Consider the following 19,821-nt stretch of genomic DNA (forward strand, 5'->3'; position numbering starts at 1 on the left):
CTTGCTGCCTGCAGGAGCACCTCCAAGGAGGCGTCACTGAATCGTGGAGAAACCCTTCTTCATGATAAAGCCATTCCTCCGCAGTTTCCATTGATATAAAGCTTTGTAGCCCGTGTCTGCAGTCTGTCTGAATGCTGTAGACGTGACTTTAAAAATGGAGCCTCACACCGAGCTACCAACACAATGACCCACCTGCCACACTTCATTGGCCGGCTCCCCTACCTGCCAGCCCTCTTCCTTGTACAATCACTGAGGAAGTTCCACGACCTGCCTGTGCGTGCACTGGCCCAAATATCTCCCAGACGTCAGGTCATCCATCTGAATGGTAAAATTCAGGCCAACGTTTCAGGTTGATGACCTTTTGCCAGAACTGCCTAACCTGCTGAGTATTTTCTGTTTTTATTTCAGATTTCAAGCATCCTCAGTATTTTGCTTTTATGAAAGTAGGAAAATTCTGGAACGATTGCACCATCATTCAAGTAAGGAGGGGAGATCTTGATTTAAAAGTCCTGAATTTAGAAATGGTAAGTTAACAGGAATTATTTGACAACAAGACTATTGCAGAGATATTTAGTAAAAAAAGGAAAAATGCAAGTTCATTTTTTTTTAAGTTTTAGTTTTTTGGTGCATACAACAAAAATCCACCCTTTAACCGAATAGAAGAATCTGTTTATTTGGTAAATGTTGCTGAGGCAGCTGACTCAATTTCTCTTTTTGAAATGTATTATAATTTGTATTAATTTTGTTCAACACATATTTTGTACGTCTGCTTAGAAAAAAATTAAGGATGAAGAGGCTGGGCCCCTTTGCTCCTGTAAAAACAAGGCTGAAGGGAAACCTAATAGAGGTCTTTAAAATTATGAATGATCTTGATAGAGTGGATACAGAGAGAATGTTTCCAGTCTTGAGGAAGAGGATAACTGGAGGCAATAAATATATGATAGTCACCAAGAAATCCAATAGTGAATTCAGAAGAAATGTCTTCACCCAAAGAGTGGTGAGAATGTTGATTAGTCCTGTAATAAATTCAATCACTTTCCCCCAGGGTGAGTTGTCAAACAGTTACTCTCTCTTGCCACTAATACACTAATACAGAGAGTTCTTGAAGCAAATCCTATAGATGTATTTAAGGGTAACCTTAAGGGAGAAGGGAATAGAGAGTTACAATGATAGATTTAGATGAGGAAAGAAGGGAAAAGGCTCGAGTGGAGTGGAAAGGTCACAGACCTGAAACATTAACTCTGTTTCTCTATCCACAGTTGCTGCCTGAGTATTTCCAGCACTTTCTGTTTTTATTTCAGATTTCCAGCATCAGCAGTATTTTGCTTTTATTTAAGGTTAAGAGGAAATTTGATGGAGGTGTTCAAAATCGTGAATGCGTTTGATGGAGTAAATACGGAGGAACTGTTTCCAGTGGCAGAAGAGTCGTTAACCAGAGAAACACAGATTTAAGGTGATTGGCAAAAGAACTAGAGGTGACATGTGGAAACATATTTTTACAGGTTAGCGAGTTGTTGTTCACTGCCTGAAATGATGGTTCAAGTAGATTCATTAGTTACACTCAGAAGGGAGTGGGATAAATACTTGAAGGGAAAAAAAGTTACAGGGCCAAGGGGAAAAAACAGGGGCGTGGAACTAACTGGATAGCTCTACCAGAGAGCCAACACAGGTACAAAGAGGCAAATTACCTCCTGCTGTGATGTATCATTCAATGATTCTATTTTCTGTAACACTGGAGCAATACAAGAAGGTGCAGCTTCAGAGTTCTGAAAGGCAAAATTAGGGCTGGTACACTATCAAAAATATTTGTGCATGCAGAGGGTGATACAGAGTTGTAAAGGCTTGATGGGAAGATTAAGAAACAATTAAATGGGGTAATGATGCAACATTGAGATTTGTATTCTGGAAGGATGAGATCAAATGTGCTTAAGGGCTCCAGTCAGGTCCATCTCATAATCATATTTCCTGGAGCCAACAGTAATTCATTGCAGACAGACAAATATGAATCTGTGAATTGCAGCACAAATTAGACTTAAATCTCACCTAAAATATTGAACAATTAACCTGTCGAGGAATGATTAACTTTAAAGAAATTGACAGGAACATTTTGGCTATTTCAGATTAGTTCAAACACTGTAATCAATTCATGCAAAAATGAAAAAGGAACACTTTTTTCCATGTTGTAGACGCTTTTAAGTTCCTCTGAATGTAATTTTAGCCTGAGTTAAACAATTTTTCTAAAGGCCATGAATTATGCATAAAAATGTAACTTTATGCTTCTGAGTGGTGTGAAAGACATGAGGAAGACTGGTTTCACATACAGCATGTGTGTACTGCTGTGACTAGCTTTGCAATCACAAGGATGGATAAAAACAGTTCAATTTCTGTATTTATTTCAGTCAGTCTTCACACTGTATTCAAGTTTCATATAAATATTGCATTATCCTTGTGAAATGTTGATATATGTCAATACAGAATAGTACGCAGCTGTGCTGTAGAGAGCTGATAAAGGAGATATGTCCAATTTCTGTGGTGTTGTATAATTATCAGTTTTAATCTCAAAGACATTTTCAGGATGCTAATGCTTGTTGGCTTCAATAAACAAAGACTGAAAGGCTGAAAAAAGTCAGAGCAGCTGAACAAGGTACTGTTTAGCATATTAGTTGAACTCTTCAAATGAACAATTTTCTTTCTGATTGTTGTATTCCCTAATAATCAGTGTGCAATTTACTGTGTTTTTCACTTTGTACTTTTTGGCATGATGGCTGTGCATGGTTTTTCAATACAGAGTGTTATAAAGGGTGTGTTCTTTTCTGGTCTGTTCAGACTGTACTGTCTGGAAGTCTATGAGGTCCATATATGCAAAAAAACTGACACCAGGAGTTGTGTATTAATATTATGCAAAATAAAGCAGATAACTCAATCTTTCCTGTCTGCTGCAGTTGTTAGCCCATGGCATTTCGATAGTCTTCAAGATATCTCTCATTAAAAGAATGGATGGAGTCCTTTAAAATGAACATTTTCCCTTATGATTACCATTTGCCTCACTTCAATTTCAGGTTAATATACTAGAATCTATTAATGGAAGTAAATTTGAGGATTACCTGAACAATAACAACCTAGTAAACAGTAGTTATGATGAATTCATGTGGGAAAGATATGAGGCTAAAAATTGGTATGCTTCCATTTTCAGGCATGGTTGTCACAATTCACAATCAACCCCTGCCTGTGTCATGTAGAGGCAGGCAGCATGTATTCAGCTGAGCACAACCTGCACTGCTGGCTGGCTGGCTGAACGCTCAACACGGGGCTCAGCAGCGTGCATTGCTAGCATGTGTTCCAGCTAACCTGAATCTCTTAAAGGCGGCCTGCCCCTCTTAATGGGGAGCTGCATTGATCGAAAGGAAGCTGCTAATGACTGTCTCTGCAGGAATTAGTTGTAAGGAAAAGTACGCCAGATGGAGCAACAGGGAAGAGAGACGGCTTCCAGGTTCTCAATTGTGGTGCTGGAGGCCTTAGTTCAGGAGGTCGAACAGGAGGAGAGAAGCCATGGGCTGGATTTTATCAACCCATTAGAGATGGACTGAGAGATGGGAGGACTGGTAAAATGACGGCAGAAGGTGCTGGGAGGGGAGACCAACATTTTCCTGTCACCATGCATATTACCAGTGGCGTGAACTTCAGTGGTGCAGCCATCCACCGGGTGGCTAATTGAGGCAATTAAGCACCCAATTAAGAGCCACCTCATGCCCCTGCTGACATTTTACCAGCATCGGGAGGGGCCGCTATCACTGGGGAGACTGCCAGGTAAACCCTGGCTGCCTCTCAGTGGGTTCCCGGGGGCGGGGGGTGGACCTCCTTTATGGACACTCAATGGCCCATGAAGGGGATCCCCCACTAGCAATGGGATCCCCCCTCTCCTGTGACTATGGCACAGTCAATGGAAGGGGCCCATACCTGATTGCCAGGGCTTGCTTGGCTAGGCCTTGGCATAGTCAGGAAAAGAACTTACCTAGTCTTTGAGGGTACCTCAGCTTTGATGTGCCCTCTCCTTCTTCCTGCAGCCCCAGCAGTGGCCACCTCTAACAGTGACATTGCCAAGGCTGCAGTGATGCTGTCCCTCTGATTGGGCTGGCAGCTCTGGGAGGCAGGCTGTTGTCCTCAACTGGACGGTGGTCCTGGCGGTGGCCTCGTTTTACCTTTGCTGGTAAAATACTGCCCAGGGTCCTGCAACCTGCCAGTGCGGGGTTGGGTTTCACATTTGGTCCCAGCGGTGGGACTTAGTCCCTGGTGGAAAGGTTCAGCCCCTTGTTTCCTTAGTGGGGTTGTGGGGAGAATGCCAGGCAGGAGCCTCTCAAAGGACCATCCTCAGAAGGGACAGATGACCGGAGAAGCCAGTTCCTGGAATCTGGTCCTGAGGACCTGGCAGCAGTGCCAGAAAGAAGTTGAATCACCTCACATTGTTGGTCAAAGTAAGTGACTGCATCTTCATATGACATCTTCTACCCACCAGACCACCAAACTCTCACATTGCTCAATGCACCATAACCCCTCACTCACCCTGGGTATGTCTTGTCCCACCGGCAGGACAGACCCACCAGAGGTGGTTGCACAGTGGTATACAGTTGGGAGGGAGTTGCCCTGAGAGTCCTCAACTGGAGGACCCCATGAAGTCTCATGGCATTAGGTCAAATGAGGGGAAGAAACCTCCTGATGATTACCACCGACCACCCACCCCACCTCCCCCCTCCCTACTCACTGAGCATAGCAAGGGCACAAAAGCACAAGCTGCTAGACTGGGCCTGTGGCAGATGGTGTTGGAACCAACAAGAGGGAAAATCTTACTTGACCTCGTCCTCGCCAATCTACGTGTTGCAGATGCATCTGTCAATGACAGTATTGGTAGGAATGAGCACTACACAGTCCTTGTGGAGGCGGAGTCCCTTCACATTGAGGGTACTCACTGCTGTGTTGTGTGGCACTACCACCGTGCTAAATGAGATCGATTTCGAACAGATCTAGCAACTCAAAACTAGGCATCCATGAGGCCCTGCGGGCCATCAGCAGCAGCAGAATTGTATTCAATCACAATCTGTAACCTCATGGCCCGGCGTATCCCTCACTCTACCATTACCATCAAGCAGGGGGACCAACCCTGATTCAATGAAGAGTGCAGGAGGGCATGCCAGGAGCAGCACCAGGCATACCTCAAAATGAGGTGTCAGCCTGGTGAATCTACAACATAGGACTACTTGCATACCAAACAGCAGAAGCAGCATGCGATAGACAGGGTTAAGCGATCCCAAAACTAACGAATCAGATCTAAGCTTTGCAGTCCTGCCACATCCAGCCGTGGATGCTGGTGGACAATTAAACAACTAATTGGAGGAGGTGGCTCCACAAACATCCCCATCCTCTATGATGGGGGAGCCCAGAACATCAGTGAAAAAGACAAGGCTGAAGCACTTACATCCATCTTCAGCCAGAAATGCTGAGTGGATGATCCATCTCGGCCTCCTCCTGAGGTCCCCAGCATCACAGATGTCAGTCTTCAACCAATCTGATTCACTCCATGTCATATCAAGAAATGGCTGAAGGCACTGGATACTGCAAAGGCTAAGAGCCCTGACAACATTCCGGCTGTAGTACTGAAGACTTGTGCTCTATAACTAGCCGCGCCCTAGCAAAGCTGTTCCAGTACAGCTACAACACTGGCATCTACCTGGCAATGTGGAAAATTGCCCAGGTATGTCCTGTGCACAAAACAGCAGGAAAAATTCAATCCGGCCAATTACTGCCCTATCAGTCTGCTCCTGATCATCAGCAAAGTTATGGAAGAGGTCGTCAACAGTGCTATCAAGGGGCACTTGCTCAGCCATAACCTGCTCACTGACACTCAGTCTGTGTTCTGCCAGGCTTCTCAGCTCCTGACTTCATTACAGCCTTTGTCCAAACATTGACAAAAGAGCTGAACTCCAAAGGTGAGGTGAGAGAGACTGTCCTTGACATCAAGGCAGCATTTGACCAAGTATGGCAGCAAGGAGCCCCAGCAAAACTGTGAATTAGGGGGGAAAACACTCCACTGGCTGCAGTTATACTTAGCACAAAGGAAGATGGTTGTGGTTGTTAGAGGTCAATTAGCTCAGTCCCAGGACATCACTTATGGGGTTTCTCAGGATAGTGTCCTAGGCCCAACCATCTTCAGCTGCTTCATCAATGACTTTCCCTCCGTCGTATGGTCAGAAGTGGGGATGTTCGCTGATGATTGCACAATGTTCAGCATCATTCGCAACTCCTTAGATACTGAAGCAGCCCATGTCCATTTGCAGCAAGACCTGGACAACATCCAGGCTTGCGCTGATAAGTGGCAAGTAACATTGCGCCACACAAGTGCCAGGCAATGACCATCTCGAACAAGAGAGAAACTAACCATTTCCCCTTGACATTCAATGGCATTATTATCGCTGATTCCCCTACTGTCAACATTGTGGGGGTTACCATTGATCAGAAACTGAACTGGATGAGCCACATAAATACTATGGTTACAAGAGCAGGTCAGAGGCTGGGAATTTTGTGGTGAGTAACTCACCTCCTGTCTTCCCAAAACCTGTCCACCATCTACAAGGCACAAGTCAGGAGTGTGATGGAATACTCTCCATTTGCCTGGATGGGTGCAGTTCCAACAACACTCAAGAAGCTCGGTTTCATCCAGGACAAAGCAGTCCGCTTGATTGACAACCCATCCACTACATTCAACATTCACTCCGTCCGCCACTAACGCACAGTCGCAGCAGTGTGTACCATCTACAAGATACACTGCAGCAACTCACCAAGGCTCCTTCGACGGCACCTTCCAAACCTGCGACATCTACCACCTAGAAGGACAAGGGCAGCAGATGCAGGGGCAAACCACCTACAAGTTCCCCTCCAAGCCACACACCATCCTGACTTGGAACTATATTGCCGTTTTTTTCATTGCTGCTGGGTCAAGACCCCAAGGACTGCAGCGGTTCAAGAAGGCAGCTCACCACCACCTTCTCAAGGGCAATTAGGGATGGGTAATAAATGCTGGCCGAGCCAGCAATGCCTACATCCCACGAATGAATAAAAAAAAACATTGACACTGCCTAGCAGTCAGGACTCAGGCCTAACATTCATATACTCTATTTCACCCTCACCCTCCGATGATGCAAGCCTCACACCCACCTCTCGCAGTTTCCACATACCTACAGCTATTCAGCTGTGACAGGCACATCGCCCAAACAGTGCAACACAATTACTGACATTCTGCTCTCTCTCTTGCAGGACAAGGTTGCCCATAAACACAGGGGGCAGAGCAGAACCAGAGGGGTCAGGCATACCTGCGACACTTAAGCCTGCTGGAGGAGATTGTGTTCCGCATCATGGGGCTGACAACAGAGCCTCCGATGCTGCCAAGAACATTCAGGATGATGGTATGTTCCTGCCTTCGGCCCCCTCTCAAATCCCACCTTAACCTCATCCTGCTATCTGGCATTAAGTACAAGCTGCATATGGTGTGACCTCTTGTTTCCACCTCTTCCATCATCCCAACCCTCCCCTTCTGATATCCTGCTTTCAGATACCCAAGACTTGCTGCATGGTCAGTTATTGCTGCCTCATGAGGAAGGGTGAGTGCTGCAGTAGACCTCTAAGGAAGAAGCACCATCACTTGATCTGATACACAAAGTCACCGACTCAGATACTGGCACAGCGCGTACCTTAGAGATTAGTAAAGAGTCAAGATCTGCACATGGTCACCAGGCACAAGTGGGCTGCAACCAGGCTGGGGAAATGTATAGTTCACCTGTCAGCTCACCGGAGGATGAGGGCACAGATATGCTTGGTTACAGCGGGCTTAGATGAGGACCTCAATGGGATGGCCTACAGGAAAACACTGATGATAATGCACATTGAGATGTTTGGTGTATTGGCAAGCCTGCCAGACAGCCTAATGTCACTGTCCAGAAGCATGGAAGAGTCTGGCTCCAACATGACAGAGGGCATCATGCAGAGCTTGGAGTCCATCCTTTCTAACATGGAAGTGGTGTGCACCTCCAAGGCAGCACCACAACATTGACCCACGATGGAGCAGCTACTGGCCACTGTCTCAGTTTCCACTGCAGTGCAGACGACGCCACCCACTGATGGGTGCAGTGGAAGCTCAGACATAGACTACTGAGATTCCAGTTCTTTTTGGATGTCATTGCCTCACCACCATTGCTTCACAATTTCCCAACTTCCTATCCATCCAAATTCGGTGGCCTTCTGACAATCCCTCACGTAATATAACAGGTCTGGTATGGTGTGGCTGAAACATTCCTTAGTATAAACCTCTCTCTCTGGTTGAAGCTCTGTTATGGTGCCCAAGATTACTAGAGCCCTGTAAGGTGATACCCTGATCATATCGGGCCAAACCTTCCTGACGTCCCATCACAGTGTCCTCTTGGCCAAAATCCTGCAATCCTAGTGGCTGCAGCATGGTTGGTGGAAGCCTGCTGACTTTTTTGTGTGGGAGACTGTAGGTGGCCTGGCAAGATGTTCTCAAGCAGCTCTGGGCCTTGAGGGCATGGCTGCAGACTGCACCATCTCACCATGGGTGGCAGCAGTCTGAGCTGGCATGCTGAGAGGCAACAGCAAGAACACTGGTGGAGTGACTCTGGTGGGAGCACGAATGCTGTAAACCTGAGCGACGACAGCAGGTTTGTGCTCCACGGAGCCACTGCCACTCCCCAGGGGTGGTGCCTCTGCAATCCTAGTAATCTGTTGGATTGCTGGACTGCTATGAGAGTCTGTATGTCCTCTCTTTGAGCAATGAGCTCCATGCTTGCTGCCATGCTGGCTCAGACTGTTGTCAACATGGTTATGGTTGTGTCCAGCATGTGTTATTTTTTGACATTTGCTAATGAAACTACAAATATGTATCTAAAGATTGAAATGACAGTTCCCTCATGTACCCTAATGAAAAAATAGCTCTGTTGACCCATTATTGTGTTAGATATTGTGATATTTCTTCAAGACAGTTTCAACAAGAACAAAAAGCAACCAAATTAAAACATTCTGTTCTTCTTACCATCTTTGTGTTAAATTACCAATTTCTTGCTGTTATTGCTGTCAAAGACAGGTCAGGAGAGAACAGCAATGAGAGCTGTGCATCATTGGCTGTCAGCTGTACAGCAGTTTTCCCATTGCACTAATATTCACATCATCTAGCCCTCATGAAACATTATGGAAAGAATCTTCTCACATCACTGTTGTATTCAACCAAACGATATCATTAAAACAGAAAGCAAAATCAATTCATTTTTACTCCAAGTTCCAGGAGTAAATAATAAAAATACATCTACTCACAAATTCTGCAGCCTTCTGAAAATCCCTCACGTAATATAACAGGTCTCCAATGGTGTGGCTGAAACATTCATCATTATAAACCTCTCTCTCTGGTTGAAGTTCTGTTATAGTGCCCAAACTTACTAAAGCTCTGCAAGGTGATACCCTGATCTTATTGGGCCAAACCGTCATTGTTTAAAACTCACGTGAAAATTGGACAGCACGTTTAGGGGGATAAGAGATATATCATGATTTGTGAACCTCCATAACATGTTGGTCAATTTACTTTGTTCCCCCCCTTGCCTTGCACAAACACCCTCTAGCCTTCAACCTCCTCAATATTTTTAAGAGACTACTGGATTAGCACATTAGTTATCTATTGAACTTGCTGCAAAATGTTAACACATATACTTAATAAGTATCTTTTTAACAATGTGATAGTAATTAATACAAGGGCAATCACCTTCTCCATTTTAAATTTAAACAGTTAAGTCTGATTTGTGTATGTAGGAACATAGGAGCAGGAATAGGCCGTTCAGCCCACCAAGTCTGCTCTGCCATTCAATACGATCGTGGCTGATCATCCACGTCAATGCCTTTTTCCCACATTATCCTCATATCCCCTTATGTCATTTTTATTTAGAAATCTGTCAATCTTTGCTTTAAACATACTCAATGACTGAGCTTCCACAGCCCTCTGGGGTAGAGAATTCCAAAGATTCACAACTCACTGAGTGAAGAAATTTCTCCTCGTCTTGGTCCTAAGTGGCTTCCCAACCAGGGGAAACATCTTACCTGCATCTATGCTGTCTATTCCTTTAAATATTTTGCAGGTTTCAGTGAGATCACCTCTCATTTATTTATTTAGAGATACAGCACTGAAACAGGCCCTTAAACCCACCAAGTCTGTGCCGACCAAGAACCACCCATTTATACTAACCCTACAGTAATCCCATATTCCCTACCACCTACCTGCACTAGGGGCAATTTACAATGGCCAACTTACCTATCACCTGCAAGTCTTTGGCGGTGGGAGGAAACCGGAGCACCCGGTGAAAACCCACATGGTCACAGGGAGAACTTGCAAACTCCGCACAGGCAGTACCCAGAGTTGAATCCGGGTCCCTGGAGCTGTGAGGCTGCAGTGCTAACCACTGCGCCACTGTGCCACCCATTCTTTGAAATTCTAGGGAATACAGGCCCAGTTCCCCCAATCTCTCTTCAAAGGACAGTCCCGCCATCCCGGGAACAAGTCTGGTGAACCTTCATTGCACTCCCTCTATGGCAATAATATCTTTCCTAAGGTAAGAGGAGCAAAACTGCACACAGTACTCCAGGTGCGGTCGAACCAAGGTTCTTTACAATTGAAGCAAGACTTCACTACTCCTGTACTCAAATCCTCTTGCGATAAAAACTAACATACCATTCACCTTCTTAATTGCTTGCTGAACCTGCATGTTAGCTTTCAGTGACTTATTGCAAGGACACTCAGGTCCCTTTGAACATCTACATTTTCTAATCTCTTACCATTTAAGAAATACTCTGCATACCTGTTCCTCCTACCAAAGTAGATAACCTCACATTTTTCCACATTATATTCCATCTGCCACATTCTTGCCCATTCACTAAGTCTGTCCAAATCTCCTTGAAGCTGCTTTGCAGCTTCCTGACAACACACATTCCCACCTAGTTTTGTGTCATCTGCGAACTTGGAAATATTACATTTGGTCCCCATATCCAAATCATTGATATATATTGTAAACAGCTGGGGCCCAAGCACTGATCCTTGCGGTACCCCACTAGTCACAGCCTGCCAATGTGAGAATGATCCTTTTATTCCAACTCTCTGCTTTCTGCCTGTTAACCAATCCTTAATCCATGCCAGTATATTACCTCCTATCACATGTGCTTTAATTTTGCTAAACAACCTCCTGCTTATCAAAAACCTACTGAAAATCAAAGTATACCACGTCCACCAACTCCCCTTTATCAATTTTGTTAGTAACATCCTCAAAAAACTCCAGCAGGTTCATCAAACCTGATTTCCCATTCATAAATCCATGTTGACTATGCCCAATCAGATCATTATTATCCAAGTGTCCATTTATTACATCCTTTAGAATAGATTTGAGCATTTTCCCAATGACTGGTGTAAGGCTAACAGGTCTGTACATCCCTGTTTTCTTTCTCCCTCCCTTCTTAAATAGTGGGGTGACATTTGTGACCTTCCAATTTGCAGAACTGCTCCAGAATCTATAGAATTTTGGAAGATGATCACCAATGCATCTACTATCTCCATAGCTACCTCTTTCAACACTCTGAGATGTAGAATATCAGGTCCTGGGGACTTATTAGCCTTCAGCCCCATTAATTTCTCCAATACAACCTTCTTATTAATACTAATTTCCTTCAATTCCTCATTCCCGCTCATCCCTTGGATCTCTAACTCTGGGAGATTTCTTGTATCTTGAAGACAGACACAAAGTAATCATTTAGGTTCTCTGCCATTTCTCTACTCCCCATTATATATTCTCCTGATTCTGCCTGTAATGGACCTACATTTGTCTTAGTCAAACGTTTCCTCTTTAGAAGCTTTGACAGTCCGTTTTTATATTTTTTGCCAGCTTGCATTCATATTCTGTTCTCCCTTTATCAGTTTTTTCATCCTCCTTTGCTGTATTCTAATATTCTCCCAATCCTCAGGTTTACTACTATTGGGATCAGCTCTGCAAGAGCTCTGCTAAAGCTCAGAAACCAGTTTAAGCTAGCTACCTAATTAACTAGCTTCAGCTACTCTCAGAGTGTTAGAATACCCCTGTTTAAAACTGTAAGAAAGCTAACTTACCTCTTAACTGAAACAGAATTTCAATTAATTGTTAGATGTAAACAAAACAAAAACTAGGCTTGACAGATTAACTCTTAAAACTCACTCACTTACCAAACTCCCTTCTTCACACTCAGTGCAGACTCAGTATAGTAAACTCTTTAGGATATAGAGTTAGATTACAGTGCCTAGTGCTTTAGAATTAGCTTAGAGTTTAGTTTAGTTTAGAGATACAGCACTGAAACAGGCCCTTCGGCCCACCGAGTCTGTGCCGACCATCAACCACCCATTTATACTAATCCCATATTCCTACCACATCCCCACCTTTCCCTACCACCTACCTATACTAGGGGCAATTTATAATGGCCAATTTACCTACCAACCTGCAAGTCTTTTGGCTTGTGGGAGGAAACCGGAGCACCCGGAGAAAACGCACGCAGACACAGGGAGAACTTGCAAACTCCACACAGGCAGTACCCAGAATTGAACCCGGGTCGCTGGAGTTGTGAGGCTGCAGTGCTAACCACTGCGCCACTGTGCTGCCCTTATCTTCTTATAGATTTTTAAAATATTCTCCTTTTTCTTTATTCTTCTTTTTCCTTTCTGTCTCTTTTTTTCTCTCTTAATCCATTCTTCCTTTCCCTCTATTTCTCTTTCAGTGCCTGATTTGATTCTAATTTTCCATCGTTCCTCTGTTCTTTCTCAATCCATAAATCTCATTGGTTAAGGAGATACACCATTTGTCCTATTGTTCACCCAGATGTCCTGTTGACCTTGCGGCACCATTATCAACTTGCACTTCCAAAAAGCTATGACAAAAATTGTATTCGAGTTGAAGGGGGTTAGGAAAAAGTCTAAGTAATAGCACATGTAATGAGCTGCCCCACTCCTACAAGACTTGGCCTATAATATCAGTCCGTGAGCTTGTGATAATGAAGTTTCCCTGCGTTCCACTCAAAAGTACAGGCCAATGTCGAGGTTCAACAGCTGCGTTTATAATAAGACTGCATAATTTTCAGCTAATTTGAGTATAAAATGCAACATAAATGTTTTTATTGATTCACTGAGCAAATAAATGCAGTGAAGTTTAGATGTGATCTTTTTCTGCTGAATTTTGTGCAATTAGAGATAGCTGACAAACAATTCTTTGTGAGAATGAAAATAGCAGAAAATTTGCTTGTATGTACAGTTAAAACAATTACTATTTACATATAAGTTAATACCTAAGTATGGGATTACTAAAATGGAACTATAGTCGAATGACCCCACCCCCCTATTTAGGAGTTCCCATTCAGCCCCTTGAGCCTGTGCTGCCATTTAATTAGATCATAGCTTTTTTTTATTCATTCATGGGATGTGGGCGTCTCTGGCTATGCCAGCATTTATTGCCCATCCCTAATTGCCCTTGAGAAGATGGTGGTGAGCTGCCTTCTTGAACCGCTGCAGTCCATTTGGGGTAGGTACACCCACAGTGCTGTTAGGAAGGGAGTTCCAGGATTTTGACCCAGCGACAGTGAAGGAACGGCGATATAGTTCCAAGTCAGGATGGCGTGTGACTTGGATGGTAACTTTCAGGTGGTGGCGTTCCCATGTATTTGCTGCCCTTGTCCTTCTAGTTGGTAGAGGTCGCGGGTTTGGAAGGTGCTGTCGAAGGAGCCTTGATGCATTGCTGCAGTGCATCTTGTAGATGGTACACACTGCTGCCACTGTGTGTCGGTGGTGGAGGAAGTGAATGTTTGTAGATGGTGTGCCAATCAAGCAGGCTGCTTTGTCCAGGATGGTGTCGAGCTTCTTGAATGCTGTTGGAGCTGCGCCCATCCAGGCAAGTGGAGAGTATTCCATCACACTCCTGACTTGTGCCTTGTAGATGGTGGACAGGCTTTGGGGAGTTGGGAGGTGAGTTACTCACCTCAGGATTCCTAGCCTCTGACCTGCTCTTGTAGCCACGGTATTCATATGGCTACTCCAGTTCAATTTCTGGTCAATGGTAACCCCTAGGATGTTGATAGTGGGGAATTCAGCGATGGTAATGCCGTTGAATGTCAAGGGGGGATGGTTAGATTCTCTCTTGTTGGAGATGCTCATTGCCTGGCACTTGTGTGGCACAAATGTTACTTGCCACTTATCAGCCCAAGCCTGGATATTGTCCAGGTCTTGCTGCATTTCTACACGGACTGCTTCAGTATCTGAGGAGTCACAAATGGTGCTGAACATTGTGCAATCATCAGCGAACATCCCCACTTCTGACCTTATGATGGAAGGAAGGTCATTGATGAAGATGGTTGGGCCTAGGACACTACCCTGAGGAACTCCTGCAGTGATGTCCTGGAGCTGAGATGATTGACCTCCAACAACCACAACTATCTTCCTTTGCGCTAGGTATGACTCCTACCAGCGGAAGGTTTTCTCCCTGATTCCCATTGATCTCAGTATTGCTCGGGCTCCTTGATGCCATACTCGGTCAAATGCTGCCTTGATATCAAGGGCAGTCACTCTCACCTCACCTCTTGAGTTCAGCTCTTTTGTCCCTGTTTGAACCAAGGCTGTAATGAGGTCAGGAGCTGAGTGGCCCTGGCGGAACCCAAACTGAGCGTCATTGAGCAGGCTATTGTTAAGCAAGTGCCGCTTGATGGAACTGTTGATGACACCTTCCATCACTTTACTGATGATTGATAGTTGATCTGTGCTTTAACTCCATCTACCCAACTTGGTTCCTGAATACCCTAATGTAACAAAAAGCCATCTATCTCAGTTTTGACATTTGCAATTGACCTAAACTCAACAGCTTTTTTTTTGGGGGGGTGGGGGGCGGGGTTGAGGGGTTGAGGCAGGTGCCAGTTCCATATTTCCACTATTCTTGTGTGAAAAGGTGCTTGCAGACACCACCCTGATTGGCTTAACTCTAACCTTATGGTTATGCCCCCTGTTCTGGACCCCAACAGTGGAAATAGTTTCTCTGTATCTTGTCCAGGGGTTGGCAATGTGTCCATACATGGACGCCAGTATCTGTGGGAAAAAATTTTGAGGTCTGTGATTGGTAATTTCAGGGATGAGAAATTTCCCATTGGCTTCTTCTTTCAGCAGGTTGGCTTGAAAATATATCGCTGCCGTCAGTTTCACATCTGTCAGATGCTTAGAGCAGAGACAGCACTTCCAAACTTTGGACAAACTTTTTCGGGTTTTCCGGTGGGCTTTAAAAAAAAAATTCAGAACCCGTCAAATAACCACAAACTTGTCTGAAGTTCAGAAGTGATGTCTCTGCTCTACGCACCTGACATCTGTGAAACTGATGGCTACGATTTAAAAAAACATGGACCAACCACAAAGATTCTGAGAGGGCCTGACAGGGTAAATGCTGAGAGGCTAGGCTGAATTTTTATTTCAGGGTCGAACCCTGATGTCAGGATCATTTTCAGGCCCCAACCCCACTTGACATTGCTGCCAGACGTCCAACGCTATTTTGAAGGAAGCGGCCAATTAGTGGCCCACTGGTGCATTTGACTTTCAATTAGGGGCCGAGGACGCGTTGAGGTGGCAGGATCTAGATGTGTAGGTCCAATTTAAAGGGCACCCCCAGCAGCCATGATTGTGGATGCTGGCATCCTGGCTGATGGCAGAGGCCGGAACGCAACAGAGCAGCAGCATGGCAGACAGCTGTGGAAGCTCGACTCCACAATTTGCCGATGCCTCCCTGCAGGTGCTGTTCTGATGGTGGCAACCCAGAGGAGCTTCGTGTTTCCAAAGAGTGGCAAGAGGAGGCCAGCCAGTCTGGCAAAGGTGGCTCAGGAGGTGAGCAGCCACAGTGTGGTCAGCAGGACATGGGTGTAGTGCAGGAAGTGCTTCAGTGGCCTTCTCAGTCACTAGCAAATCTATGAGCACAGCAGCCTGAGGGCGCATAGTGCTCAGGAACAGTGAGGATATGTGTGCCCAGGTGCACGCCTGAGCCAGTGGCAACTCACACCACATGGAGGAGGTGACACTAGAGCCATGGACATCACATGCGAGTGAACTGCTGGATGCAGTGATGGACGGCACCATGGTCTTAACTCTCTCGCTCTTGACTTTGCATTAAAACAGAGCACACTATGTGCGATAAAGGGGTCGCTGTGGTGGTGGAATGCCGCATCATGCTAAACTGATGACAATGGAGGAGGAGGCCCTTGAAATTGCCACGGTGAGATGGGTCTCCATCCGAGAGAGGGTGAAAGATCTGACCATTTCCATGAGACAGGAATGGAGAACCGTCCTCCTTTGTTGAATCCATGTCACTACATGAGCTGGTATGGGCTGCAGCAGCTCTGTGTAAGCAGTTAATGACAGAGGAGAGCTTTCCTAATCAATGTCTTATGTTTCCTGCAGGTCAGTTGTGGTGTGGGAGCCTCAGAATTCGAATGTGCCATTGGGAGCAACTTCAAAGGGGGGAAATGCATCCGAGGCAGCATCGTCACCGCAGTCAAGTGCACCCTCCACCAACACAGAAACACACATGGGGCCTCACGTGAGTTTAAAATGGGTGGCACAAGGTGACCAGCACTTCATGTGTGAGCAGGAGGAGGTAACAGAGGCAGAGGCAGCTGTGGGCAGTTCCCCTCAAAGGATGGAGGACAGACACAGTCATGCTCAGCTGGACAAAGATGCAGAGCCCTGGGAATCACATACAAGGCGGGTCTTGCTGGAGCTGGAATGGGAGATATGTGCCCTAATGTTGAGTTCCCTGAGGCAGTGCAGAGCCTTGGCAGAGAATGGAGGAGTCCTTTCAGGATATGTGTTCCACTGTCTCAGGCAGATGAGTACATGACCTTCTCCATCGAAATAGTGGAATACCTCATGAAGACATCATGCTGAGTGGATGCAGGAACATTGCACTGACATGCACAGAATGCATGCCACATTCTGTAGTATTGACCAGTAAGCTGCATTGATGACATAAAGATGCATGGACAGGCAACCAGAAGCACCCAGCAGCTGGTTCCATTGGATGTGCATGTGCACCATGAAAGGACTGGGGCAGGTAGGGATGATGTTGATCAGACCACCCTCACGGAGCGCTTTCATCATTGGCTGCCCCCTTGGCCCTTCTGATTGGGGCATCATATATACAGCAAGACCCCGCGACCTGCATCGTAGCAGGTGTTGCAGCCTGCTGTAGTGCCCCCACTGGTAGCATAATGCTGAGGATGGGCACCATGGGCATCTCAGCCACATGCAGACACAAGTGAGCACCCTGCCTCCACTTGTGCCTCAACCACGGGGGGAGCACCATGTAAGAGTGGCCATGTGCGGACAGTGCCTCATCAGTAGTTTCACTTTGGGCTGAACTTGGGTGACTTTTGTAATGTTTCTGTTCACTGATTAACATCATTGTAATGAAATGGTTGATGGTTACACCCTGATTTATCTGATCCCACTATTTTGAGGACATTAAGACACCAGCATGATGAAGTGAGTCTGTAATGCAAAGGTGGGGGGTCAGGAACGCTGTGTGGCCATTGGCAATGTATCTTCCCATTGTGGGGGAAACAGAAGACAACTCTGCATGGCAGGCATTTTGGATGTGGCCACTCCCTGTGGGAAAGGTGTGGTACTGGACCAAATGCTATCCAGGATGAGCTGTCCTCAGGGGAAATTTGTCTGGATTAGTGTGATCCGAGCTTCCTTACCATCCTGGTCGGTGGTTTGACGGTTCAGCAGGACCTCTGGTAGGTCTTGCAATGCAGGATCTCAATGATGAACCCCATCCTACTCCTCCTAATCCTCGTCCTCCTAATACTCCGCATTTTCCTCCTTAAGGTCCACACCTCTTTGGAGGACCATGTTATGAAGAGTACAGTATACCACCACCATGTGAGAAACCCTTGAGGGAACATACTGGAGGGCGCCCCCTGCCCCCCACTGAACGGTCAAGGCACCGGAGCCACATCTTCAGGAGTCCAGTGATGAGAGTGCAATCCCTTCCTATTTATAAATGGCTCTGGTTGCTCCTCTGGGGCCTTGATGGCCACATGGGTGCAGCCAATCATGCCCTGTACCTGAGGAAATCCTGTCAAGGAGGCAAAGTCCATGGCCCTCTGGGCTTGAGTGGCCCCATCAGTTTCGAAGTCAATGTACTCCAATGCCCTCTCACAAAGGGCATCCATCACCTGCCTTATGCTATGATGGGCGGCCAATTGCGATATGCCACACAGATCTGCCGCCACCCCTTGAAACGATCCAGAGGCAAAGACGTTCAAAGCCATTGTCACTTTCACAGTTACTGGCAGGGCGTGTCCACATGACTGGTGAGGTCTGAGGTCCTCCTTCACAAGGGCACACAAGTCAGCAACCACCTGCCTCGATAGTTGCAGTCTCTAGTGGCACTGCTGCTCCGACATATCCAGGAAGCTGAGTCTTTGGTGGTATGCCTCATGGTGAGCTTAGCGCCTTTGTGCCCTCCCTATCCCTTGGACATCACCTCTGTGGCCCTCTGCACCAAGGAACTGCATTTGTTGTTGGCACTGCTGCTCCTCATCACTGCTTGTTGCCAACTCAGAGTAGCTGAGCCCAATGTCCAGAGATGACCTCACTTGCCACCAACTACACGGGAATGGATGCCTGGCAACCCCCCCTGCCCCACTGACCCCTGCAGGTGTACTCCCCTGCAATTGTCCGAGTGCCTCTACTTGAAACACTTTGCAAGCTCTGCTCATGCATTGGCCACTGTGCCATTTGTGCGTAATCAGGAATTTCTCTCCAATGTGCAGCCACCTCATCTCCTTGGACCTGCTGCTGTCCCAGTGTGTTTCCTGTGCATAGCCTTGAAAATCGCATCCAGGCGCTGCAATGAGTTCTCAAGTGGCTCATCATCTGGCTCAGTTGATGACCTGCTACTTTCGGGCGTGTAACTGTGACCTCTGCTAGGATGCCTCCACCAAAATCAGTGGGAGCGGGACTGTGTCGGGAACCCAGCATGCCATTCGACAAAGCAAATTTGTTGGCACACCCACCTCTGAATCCACCTCTGCCAAGGGATTAAAATCCAGCTGCTGTCCCCCCTGGCTGGAGAGTCTGGAACTGTGGGGATAAGGGATTAATGTTCAGGATAAGGGGTCGGCTATTTAGGGCTGAGATGAGGAGTAATTTCTTCACTCTGTGAGTTGTGAATCTTTAGAATTCTCTACCACAGAGGGCTGTGCATCCTTGGGTGATGAGTATATTCTGGACTGAGATTGATAGATTCTTGGAATATAAGGAAATAAAGAGATATGTGATTGGGTGGGAAAATGGAGTATACCCAAAGATCAGCCATGATCTTATTGAATGGCGGAGCAGGTTTGAGGAGCCATATGGTCTATTCCAGCTCCTATTTCATATGCTCACAGGCAACGTCTCAGAAAACCCATCCTTGTTACTTCAGCAACAGTACCAAGTGAAACTACTCCACACTGACTGTTCTGTAGTAAATGATAATGGAGGAAGAGCCGAGAGTTCAGCTGGTGCCCTGCTAATGTCATCTTTGAACTAATGCAACCAAGAATAGATTAGTTAACCTAGGTTAGGTCATTCATCTAATTGCTTGCTATTCATGGGGTTTTGCTGTGGGTGAAATAGTTGCCACATATGCCTCCATAAAATCAGTAACTGTCCTTCAAAGTAATTTATTGTAAAGCCTA

The sequence above is a fragment of the Heterodontus francisci genome, chromosome 7 (genome assembly GCF_036365525.1).
Source record: "Heterodontus francisci isolate sHetFra1 chromosome 7, sHetFra1.hap1, whole genome shotgun sequence".
In the NCBI taxonomy this organism is placed as follows: Eukaryota; Metazoa; Chordata; class Chondrichthyes; order Heterodontiformes; family Heterodontidae; genus Heterodontus; species Heterodontus francisci.